Source organism: Medicago truncatula, chromosome 6 (assembly GCF_003473485.1).
Source record: "Medicago truncatula cultivar Jemalong A17 chromosome 6, MtrunA17r5.0-ANR, whole genome shotgun sequence".
Taxonomy (NCBI): domain Eukaryota; kingdom Viridiplantae; phylum Streptophyta; class Magnoliopsida; order Fabales; family Fabaceae; genus Medicago; species Medicago truncatula.
In genome coordinates this window covers 8902595-8914472 of record NC_053047.1, presented here as the reverse complement: position 1 = coordinate 8914472, position 11878 = coordinate 8902595, and the positions used below count along the sequence as shown (strand labels likewise).

The 11878-nt window shown below is 33.5% G+C and overlaps 1 long non-coding RNA gene across 1 annotated transcript; it reads right to left on the bottom strand.

Moving 5' to 3' along the window:
• Nucleotides 1–674: 674 nt before the first annotated feature.
• Nucleotides 675–3725, bottom strand: LOC120575915 (uncharacterized). The gene is made up of 2 exons (XR_005642162.1): nt 3608–3725; nt 675–771 (listed from the first exon to the last, which is right to left on the bottom strand). It is a non-coding gene; the product is annotated as an uncharacterized lncRNA (long non-coding RNA).
• Nucleotides 3726–11878: the final 8153 nt, after the last annotated feature.

Genomic DNA, 11878 nt, shown 5'->3' with positions numbered 1-11878 from the left:
AAACAAAACTTTTTTTAACAATAGTTTAAAACAAAATTGTTGTGTGAAGTTTTACTTCAAATGATAAAAAGAAAATTAGAAAATGTAAATTATTTTCAAATTTATTGAAATTCAAAATGAAAAAAAAAAATCTTAAAAAGAATACACAACGTGATTTGTGCTGATCAGAGGAGACATCCGACATTCGACGAGGAGTTTGTTGAAGTCAAGTTTGGGGTTTTTTTTTTTTTTTTTGGGTAGGGGGTACTTAGACACTAAAGTTAATATGTGAACAAGAGTGATATGTTTAAGGTTAGAGTAAAGTGTGATAACTGTCGGCCATTAGTCTTTGAAGTGGGTAGGAGGCATTATAGTAGATTGAGAGAATCTTGAGTTCACTATCGATCAGAGCCTCTGTTCAGTGCAAATCAAAAGTAGATATGGAGTGTGGATATGAGAGGATCCACCGTGGGTTATGAGTCTACGTCGGGCCTCCGTCCAACATTAGACTTCTGGGCCACCGTTTGGTCATAGAAAGAGAGCCGGTTTGAGAGTCAGCGGCGCCCCCTTCCTCTCGCGGCTTAGGGTTTCCTAGATCCCCTAGAGCCGCCGCCTCCACTACTTTGGTAGTGATCCGTCAGCATATATGTTGTTGTTTGGTTAGTGTAATAGACACCTTTCCCTTGTTTTTCTTCTTTCGTTCTTGTAAACTCCTTCACCTATTCGGTCCATTTTCATCATTGTGATGTTGTAGTTATTGTTTGTGTTTGTCGTTCTCACCTCCACCCATACCTGTTGAACCAAAAATCTTTTTGATGAATGTTTTAATGATAACAAACCTTATGGAATAAACGCTAAATTTTATGAATGGTGATCTACTGATGTTTGCACTTAAGTCTTTTCAGAGAAGTAGACAAGAATTAAGTCTCTTACAAGTGCATATATATACATTCAATGAAAGAATACCAAAACAGTAGCATCACAAGCTCAAAGAAGATATAGAAAAAATATTGTTTGAATCAAATGAGTGTTGATTGAAGATTCAACAAGAAGATGTATTTTATGATCAATTGACTCATCCTCGTCACCACATGGTTTTCAACAAAGCCTTAAAAGATTCGAGGAATAAAGGATTAATATTTGAAAGACACTCAATGAACAAGAAACATTGTGTGGAATCACTAAGAGGAATTATGAGAAGAATTGCATCATCAAACAATTCAAGGTTGATTTACCAAAGAAGATATTGTCTTCTTATATAGAAGAGAACATTATCAACTTTGATGAAAAGAAGGTTCTTATGATGAAGATGATTATTACACTCGAAATTATTCTCATTACTTCATCGAAATAATTAGAATCAACTTTGAGGAGAAACCAACCGATGAATGAATTATTCATTAATTGGAGAATTATCAAGGAAGAAAATTCATGATCATATGCATGAAGATTCTATCATAAAAAAACATAAGATGATCCAAAAATCTTCCATCATTTTTTAAAATATGATTCGGGAGAATAGAAATCAATCAAATGAATTTTTACTTTGAGAAAAGTTTCTCATGTTCTTACAAAGAACATACTGGTCATACAAAGTGAAGAGAACATCCTCACTTTATGTTTTTTTAACACATATTTACATTTATTATCTTGTTATCTACTAATGTGTTTTGTGAGAATGTTTCAGTGAGAATGTTCTTGAGAACGTTCTGACCTCACAAAGATAACAAAGCATCTTCATCAAAGCAAATGACAAAAATGATCTTTTGATAAATGTCAAGAATGTGCAGAATCAAAGATCAAGAAAAAATTGTTATTCTCTTTCTCTCACCAAAAGAAGGATCAATGATCATAAGAATCAAGATCCTTAAAGGCATTAAAAGGCAAGAAATCAAGGCAAATCTATAGTGTATTTGCACATGGGCCTTAGAACTTTTTATGGAATAAAATCAGCATAAGCCCTATGCATTTTTCGATCCATTAAGGAATAAAGTGAAAATATCTTCAAAGAATTGATCACAAGTGTTCCTTGGAAATAAAGCAAGTGACATTCTTGAGTGGCATCATTGTATGACATCAAGGTGACATCAACAAGCTTCTACAACAATATTACAGCTTATAACAACTTGCAGAACATGTTCCTTCTTTGCTCAAGTTTGGCTTGTACAGAGAGAACGTTCTGGGTAAGCAAAACCACCAAAGAAAGATCTCAAAAGTTGTTCCTTGTGATAAAAGCATATGACATCATCATATGACATCAAGATGACATCAACACGTGACCAGCAAGTTTCTACATCAAGAGTACAACAAATGACATCTTGCAAAACGTGTTGCTTTGGGCCCTCATGTGGCTTTTTCAATCCATTAAGGAATTTTGAGGAAAAGGAATATCCAAACAATCAATATCTATCTCTAAGCTACATGACATCATCAAGATGACTTCAGCAAAAATCATCAAGTGGGCAGCAAGTTACAAAAGGCTTGATCACAGCTCATCACCTACTAGCAAGCACGTGCTCTACAATTTCGTTCAAGTTTGGTTGGAACTGAGAGAATGATCTGGGCGAAACTGAAGAAACATTCTCTACATGCTTTCTCCCCAAGTCTCTTTGGAGCCAAAATTCAAATTCAAATTGGAAGCACAACAGCTCTTTATTAGCTTGCTCTCCAAGGGATTCAGCTCTATAAATAGAAGAGGACATTGAAGGAGAAATGCAAGAGTTTGAAATAAAAAGCAAAAACTATCAATCTCTTCAACATCTCTTTCAACAATCATCTTTAATTCTCATTGAGAACATATTTATGAGTTTGTACTCATACAAGGATAGTTTGTTTGACATATAAAGTTCCAAACAACATCCTACACATCTTTTGTTTGAGACGCTAGATCCAAACAACATCTTTCTTATTTTTGTTTGAGACATTCGATCCAAACAATCACCTCACAAAGAGATAACTAGATCTCAAGTCTATTGGGCTTAATAGTTTGAGATAGGAAGAGTTCCAACCTTTCTTGTGCGAAAGCAAAGAATTGTAGAAGCCTGCTGAGGTTGATAATACAGTGGTTACGGACTGATCTGGTGTGATCAAGACCTTATAGTGTTGGTTAGAAGTTTCTACCAACTGCATACTATAGTGGATAATCTCACACGAAGTGTGGGGACTGGAAGTAGCCGGGTTTGGTGAACCAGGATAACTCTCCTGTGTTATTCTTCTTTCTCTCTCCCTCTCTCTCTCTCTCTCTCTCTCTCTCTCTCTCTCTCTCTCTCTCTTTTATTTTTACACGATATGCACACACTATCACAAGCATTAATATTTATTTATCTCCAGAATGCTCTAGTACTAATTAATCACAACCAAATTAATCCAGAGTTCTCTGGTCCTTAATTAACCATAATATTATTTTATCATTCAGTTTAAATAATTAATCTTATAACTGTTATCCAGAACATTCTGGTCCTTTATAAAACAACTGTTTAAATATCTAAATATTTTATAATCTTCTTTTATTTAACATTTACCAAGAATTTTCTTGAGTACATAAACTTGTTAAGTTTCAGGATTAAATTTTAAAAGGGTCACAATTCAAACCCCCCCTTTCTTGTGACTATTTCTTCCACTTCAATACCTCCCTCCACCGGAATCTCTCCTCCTCATTTCTTTTTTGGCCATCTAAAAGCCGAATCTGGTACATCAGAACCTCCCCTTCTGTCACCCCCTATTTTAAAGATTGTGGTTTTAGTTGTGTACTTGCAGAAAAAGTACAATAAGGATTCTAGGGTTAAGAATCGTCTATTAGGGTTTAGACTGAATATTGGATACTTGAGAATGTTCTCAAGGGTGGTATTTATAGTCTTCTATGGGCTTGGGTTTTGGTTGCTTAGTCTCCAAGTAATAGGGGTATTTAGGCCTTTTGGGTGGTTTCTAGAAGGTTCTAGAGGTTTAGAAAGGCGGCTTCTGCGCCTTGGGCTTTTGGGCTCTCTTCAAGGGCGCTAAGCCCTTTTTGAGGGTCTAAGAAGCCCTTTTGGAGGTCTCTTAGGTCCTTAGGAATATTATGACGGTCCACAGCCCCCAAGCACAAGTTTTGGTACAAGGCGTGGTGCTTTAGAGCTAAAGAATAGATTTAGGCCGGTTTTGAAGTCTGTAGCGTGGCGACGTCTTATAGGATAACGCGCCCAATCTTCACAGACTTTCTGAAGAACCTTTTAGGTCCCTAAAGATGGTGTTTAAGTCCTTCCTGTGGGTCCCTAAACTCTTAGGAATATAATGACGGTCCACAGCTGATGAAAGATTTTTACCTCTCATAAAACTATTTACACGTAAGTATAATAGGATCGTGTCCACAGGGAGTTGCATATTTCATAAGCATTTTCGCAATATTTGTCATGTTAAGTGTTTGGGTATAAATTGTTTGTTTGTGTAAAACTATTTTCCTAATAGACATAAAAGTAAAACGAGAAGAGATAGGGCTATTCCGCTTGCGGTCAGAGACATCAACCAAGCGTAACAGCTGCAATCTCTCGATCGATTAACGGATTCTAGCTTTTTAAACTATATTATCACAATCACTCGACAATATCATTCGTGTCCAAATGATATCGTTATTTCTAAGGGATCGTTTAAACATCGATTTCCCAAACATTTAAACGATCACAAAGTCGATTGGGTAGTTTAATCGACGATTTCCCAACCGATTAAATTACCCAAAAGCATTAAGTTCTAGATTAAAAGTGATTATCAAATATTAACATCCATGTCTAGAGTGATAACTTAAGATAGATTGTTATTCTATTTCTAGATTCAAAAGTATGTGTCCATATCATTTTGAATCTCAATAAAACAATAAAAGCAAGAATAACAACAATATTGAATAAATTGCTAGAACCATATATTAAAAGATCAAAAGATTACATAATAGCTTGTTTGAATACCTCAAAACTACAAGAGTAGATGTAGCTACATATGTCTATGATAGCTTTGCAAAGGATGAAGAAAGGGTGAAGATTCTATGACAAGATCCATGATGTCTCGACAAATCTTGGCTTGAATCTACTCCTAACTACCTTGCTTTGTGTTTCTATCTCTAGAAAAGCCCTCGTCTCTCTCTAAAACCAGGAAAATATGAATAAAAATGTAATAATCTAATGGAAAGAGAAGAGAAAACTATTTATATGGACTGACTGCGTGCCAGTTCGCTTAAGCGAAGCAGAGTTCGCTTAAGCGAACAACCAGGAAATCTCCAGTTGACCATTGAGGTGCTGCCACGTGGTCCCTATCCTCTGAAGTTGGATGAACTTCGCTTAAGCGACGCATAAGCGAACATGTGAGCGAACTTTCCTGGAGCTCACTGGAACTTGGTCGCTTAAGCGAACCATAGTTCGCTTAAGCGAAATGACCTTTCTTCATGAGCGAACTGGAAGCGTGCTTGTAAGCGAACAGAACGGTTGCTCTCTGTAATTGGTTCGCTTAAGCGAACAGGAGTTCGCTTAAGCGAACGGACCTTGGTTCAGGAGCTTCCTTCTTTTCGTCCTTGCTTGTCGTTTCCTGCATAAATGGGGTAGAATCAGGCATGTAAAGCATAAATGGTAAAATTGCACTCAAATGGTAGCTTTTCCTTAGATAACTTGCAAAACAAGTCACTAATTTGCCTAAGTTAACACATGAAATATGTTACTTTTAAGCACTTATCAACAGCCCCCAAGCACAAGTCTTGGTACAAGGCGTGATGCTTTTAAAGCTTACGAATTACTTAGAATATACTTCTTCCCTGTACTAGATGCTTTTCAGAAGCATCTGGAATTTCATGAGGGCGACTACCCTTTGTGGTGCTTTTGATCGCAATCGATTAATGTAAATTGCAAAGACGGTCCTCGCCGTTTATACTCTTTGTGAACAAATTTTGCTCATGAGAAAAGAATCAATAACCTCTTTGATTACTTATGAATCTTCTTCTTTTTTATCGGGCCGCCGAGTCAGAGCCTTAAAAAGGTTAACCCTTTCATGGGCGGACTGTCGATTTGAATATATCGGGCCGCCTTTGATAGGCGGACTGTCGATTTGAATATATCGGGCCGCCTTTGATAGGCGGACTGTCGATTTTAGTATATCGGGCCGCCGAGTCAGAGCCTTAAAAAGGTTGACCCAGTTTGGGCGGTCTGTCGATACTTCTTGTTATAAAAAACCTGCAAAACAAATCTCAAAGGTCGAAAAAGTTATTTTAGAATATAACTCCGCGTTTCATCTTTATGTTTTCCATGGTGGGACTATTGCTTCCATGCTCGTTTAATTATGGCCTGTTGATTGGCGAGTTCTCTCCTTTCATTCATCCAGCCCTTGGCGGGCTTGTTAGTATCCCAACCTTGATTTATCTGAAATATAACAATTTCTCGAAACTTCCAAAGTAATCAGTATCATAAATAAACGAGTCCTTTAATCATAGGCAATCATATTTAATGGAAACTAACTATTGTTTGTCTTCTTTCATTTAGCTCGCTTATACTTTGTATTTCTCTTCCTTTCATCCTCTCCTCTTCATTCTTCTACTAAAATGAGAATTGAATAAAGTATTTATTCTTTCTAAATCGGGACTGTCTCACCCATTATCTTGTCGTGCTCCTATTAAATCCAAACTAATTCGCTCACTCCACTATGTAAAGCTAATTTTGACTATAAGACTTATTATCCGCATATGATGTATATGCACCAAAAAATAATTGCAACATAAACAAAATCGATAAGAGACTTCGAAATTAAAAATTATGATAGATGATAAATATATATGTATGTGTTTATATATCATAATGCAGACTACCGTAATTTAGAATCATGATAGTTTCTTCTACCTATTTTTCTTATTTGTTGTGCTCTTTTCTCTCATAATTTAAGAAATTGGAAATAACTCGCCCATTATGCTATTTATTCGCCAATCCGAGTAAAAACAAAAATATAATAGGCTATCAAAGAATAAGTCAGTTCTCAATATACAATTGTCCTACACGTAAAGATCGGAAAGATGAAACCTGAACGTTATTTTTCTCTTTGAGTCACGAGAGACGTTGTTACGGTTGTGTAGTGTTCCCTTGGTTCGTTGAAGTTCTTGCCCCTCTTGTTAATTCGTAGAATTCTCTTTACAAAGATATTACATACATACTCGAACAAATCATGTTAGTTACTTTCAAATCAACTGTTGAAACCCATAATATCATAAATACGATTTATTTACAAAAATTTAAAGAAACAGAGTATACGGTCCCCTTTTGAGAATGTTACTACTATACTTCCTATCATATCAGAGATTATTTAGTTATTAACTTAAACTTCTTGCCACAATTTGCAAACCTGCTATCTATCTAATGCTCTTAAAACTTCTAGAGATCATGTCCACATTCTATATAACAAAGAGGTGCAGCAGTAAACTTGATATGTTGAGCCCAATATATGTCTGATTAAAATCTTTAACATTAACATTTCCATAATGGATACAGTTAACAAAACCGTAATAATATGCAATTTGTTATACGTCGTTAACTTTCATTGCATACAAAATTGAAGCTATATCGAATGCAATTCTACTGAATAAATCTCTATCCTGGTACTTTGATAAGCCAGATAAACATGTACACCAGTCATTAAACATGTATTTCAACCAATTCTTAAAAGAAACGGGAGCATTTGAATATGTATCTTAATTAAAGAGTTTTTCAAAAAGTACTTATCATAGGAAACCTTACATACTACCTCCGTCCCTAATTATAGTACCCTTTTGAAAAAATAACGGGAATTAAGATAGTGGATATTTGTATTAAATATGTTTGTAATTAGTATTGTTTTTACAATTTTATCCTTTAAGAGAGAGATGGTTTATGTTTTCAACATGTTATTTATTGTTGATTGAAGAAAAAGATGTATAATTAATAGGGGCATGTATGTAAAGAAATAATTAATGCAGTTGAAAATAGCAAAGGGGTCTTATAAAAAGGGACAAAAAAAATTCTCAAAAGGGTCTGATAATTAGGAACGGAGGTAGTATAAGCTATTTCTTAAATACATGAACGTGTACCCTGCCGCCTAATGATTATGGACCTAACTCTAAGAATTAATTTTTAGAAACTTTAATTTGGCGATGAATACTTAATCATGGCAGTATAGTTGGTACTTGGTGGTCATACACTTAAAAGCAAACAGAAACAAAAACTATACAGCTAGGCAAGGAAGCGAGCAGAAAGAAAGACAAAGTTAACTTAGAAAAGTAAAATAAATAACGGATGATACGTTTATAGTATTACCGCATGATAACTGAAGTACTTTGTTCGATCAAAGTAATTATACAAGTAATATTAGAACAAGAACTTACACGTCGATGTTCTTTTTCCAAGCAGGTACCGATCCAGTAAGAAGGTTTCCAGTTAAAAATCAGATTTCAGATAGCAATATATGTTGGAATATTTTATTATTTAATAATATTCCAATATCATTTGGACAAATATCTTAATAATAATTATATTAGCTATTTATCAATTGTGAGCCTTAATTGATTAGTCAATTAAGTGATCAAATTAAGTAATAAGGCTAATTAGATTTCTATTTTGGATAATTAATTATTTAATTAGTTGATATGGACTCAACATGAGTGGATGTCCGGATGGCCCATTAACGGAATAATGGGAAACCCTAATGGCCATCCAATATAAAAGAGGCTATGGTCCCCAATACACCGTACACGGCAATACTCTCTCTTCTCCCCATCTGAAGAGAACTTGAGGCATAAAGGTACCGGTTGAGGAAGAACCAAATCAGCCGCCGCTAACTCTATTGTGTGTTTCATATCATCTCCTCTCTTTGGTTATCGTTGTTGATGAGAGGTCTGCCTTGAAAGCTTTATCCATGTATTCCTAATAGCCTAATTCTTAATATCCTTGATAAATCAAACATGTCGTAGATCCGATCATAATCATGTTCAATGTTTTGTTTGCTTCCGCTATTGATTCATAATTGTTGAACATGTTTTATGAAATCTGTTTATATTAAGAGCTAAATTTACAACAAGTGGTATCAGAGCGGTCTTTATGTTTGATTTATTGGGATTAACCTTAATTCTATTATTTGAAATTCTTTCGATCCAGATTTGTGTGTAAATAATTTGTTGCGATCGATGATTTTTTTTGATGGATTCTTTCGGCTTTATTTAGTTTTGTTTCTCACATTCATATGTTGATCAGCACGTGAACTTTTTTTTTTTTTGGTTTTACACTATTATTGTTGAATTAAATTATTTTGATAAAATGATGTGCTGTTTTGGTTCCGAGATCAACACCTATCATAATGCTTTGTTTTGGTTTTCATATATGAAACTTTAGTATAATAGACCATAGTACTTTTACATTCTTTCAAATTTACACTATTTCTTTAAGGTGTCATCATCATAATAAAAGGGAAAATAGTAATGTTTATCATGTTATGTAATTAAGAGCATTACTAATTTAAGTTTTTTCTCTATGTTGAAATTTGAGAGGCCAATTAAATTGTATAAAATATTGGAATCGAAAGGAAATAGTTGTGTCTATGCATTATTGTTATTTTGGCAATTCATGAACACATATATGACTTATTGTTTTCTGATTTTGATTACTTGACATGATCTAAGGATTTGCATATGGTTTTCAATTTGATCAGTATAATCGGATCTCTTTATATAGATATATACAAGAATATTTGGATTCCGAGCAAATTTAAACAATTGTTTAAATTTTTTGTTTTCTTATTTTTCAATCAAATCTTTCGGTTTAACTTATTCATAAAGTTTGTTGCATTCTTCTATCTATTCAGTCTTTGTTATAACAAATACAAATATACCGTTAATAAATAAGTATTTGGATTTGATTTGTTTTGAAAATTTGATTTGATATGATTCTTGATCATCATTATCATATGTTGCAGCTTAATTTTCTATTTAAAATTAGTTTTGATTCATGAAGATTTTGTACAATTTAATTTGAAAAGTAGGCACATAAAGGTTAAAATATATTTGTGATATATTTGTTGCCTTTTAATAATGAATCTCAAAATATTATGAACTTTTTTTCTTTTTTTTGTGTGTACATAACGTAAGAATTTAGTTCTTTAAAGTTTGAGAAATAATAATTATAGTTTTGTTTATTTATTTATAAACATAAAGTATATTTCCTTATTTAGAAAATAATTGAGTCTAGAGTTATTATTATTTTATCTAAAGAATCATTTGGTATATGTGAATCAATTGTGGCATGAATATTTTGGTGTATATATGATTCAATTTTCCTTTGTTTTGAAATTGAATATTTTTCTTATAGCATGATTATGGTGTTAGAGTTTATTGTTATTAAGTTTTCTACAATAATATTTTTTCTTATCATGCATTTTGAATATATTTCATGCTATGTTTGTTGTTGCTTTTATGCGATATATGTAAATGTATTGTCATACACACATTGGTGTGATTTGTGACTTACATCTTCTTTCAAATTCGTGATTTTGTCTTCACACTTAAGTATTGTCATACACACATTGGTGTGATTTGTGACTTTCTTCTTCTTTCAAATTCGTGAATTTGTCTTCACACTTAAGGGTTGTCGAGTGACCTTATGGTTACTTAGCAACATAATGGACTAATTCAGCCTACATTATGTCAGTAGTGCTTTGTAAATTTAAGATCATTCCCATTTAATTTGTTGTGAAATGTCTAGTAGTTGCGGTTGTTTTGGTTGAAGCAACATGTTGCCAAAGTAACCTCTGTTGCGTAGATTTGATTCAACTGAACTTGCAACAGACGTAGTATGAAATTATCCATGTGCGTTGTTGTCGGCCCCAAGGAAGGCACAACTTGACCGGATAATTACATACATATTATAGTAAATGTATGGTGATTATAAAGTAATTATCCATGTGAATAATAGGATACCTCAATGTGACTATTATTTGACAGGCTTATCACCTCATTTAATATATATTAAGATTATCTAGTAACTGCAGTTGAGTCGGTTGAAACAATAATGTTGCCCAAGTAACCTCTGTTGCGTAGATTCGATTCAACTGAAGTTACAAAAGATGTAGTGTGTAATTATTTATGCGAGTTGTCGTCGGCCCCAAGGAAGGCACAACTTGGCCGGATAGTTACATACCTGTGATGGTAAATATGTGGTGATTATAACGTAATTATCCATGTAGATAATAGGATGCCCAAAGGTGACTATTATTTGACAGGACTTATCACCAATGTTTGATCATTACATTGAGATTACCGCTTGCAGTTAATTCTTAGCAATCCAAAGATTGTGTTTTAATGGTGCGCTTGGTATCTTGTTAAGGTCTTTTATTTACAAATAAAGAAGCACGTTTCTTTAATATTTTACTGACATGTATGTTGATGTTGTGTTAGTGTAAACTTATTTAATTATTTAAGAGTTTACATTCACATATATTACGATAAACATATGACAATTATAAGAATTTATTCTTTGTCAAAGAAAATTGTCATTGTTTGATCATTGTTATAAAATACCACTAGAAATTGATATTATTTTTAAAGACTCGATATTGATGATGCACTAGGTATTTTGGTGAGTGCTTTTGCTACTCTTGTTCTCTTTAAACTAATATAGTTTATGTATCTGCTAATCTGAGTTGAATTTTTTTTTTTTTTTTAACTCTTAAAAGTTCAAACTTTTAGGAATTAAAGAATAGTATTAACATTATTCTTGGATCTAGACCTTAGATAAGGGTGGTGAAACTCACATTCTCTCGCAAATTCAGTATCTAATGTGAGAATCAAGTTTGACAAGTGAGTATACACCAAATCTCATAGGTCAATGTGATCATAAAGTTAAAATCTCATATGTATTAGAAGTATTGTTTAAGATGACAA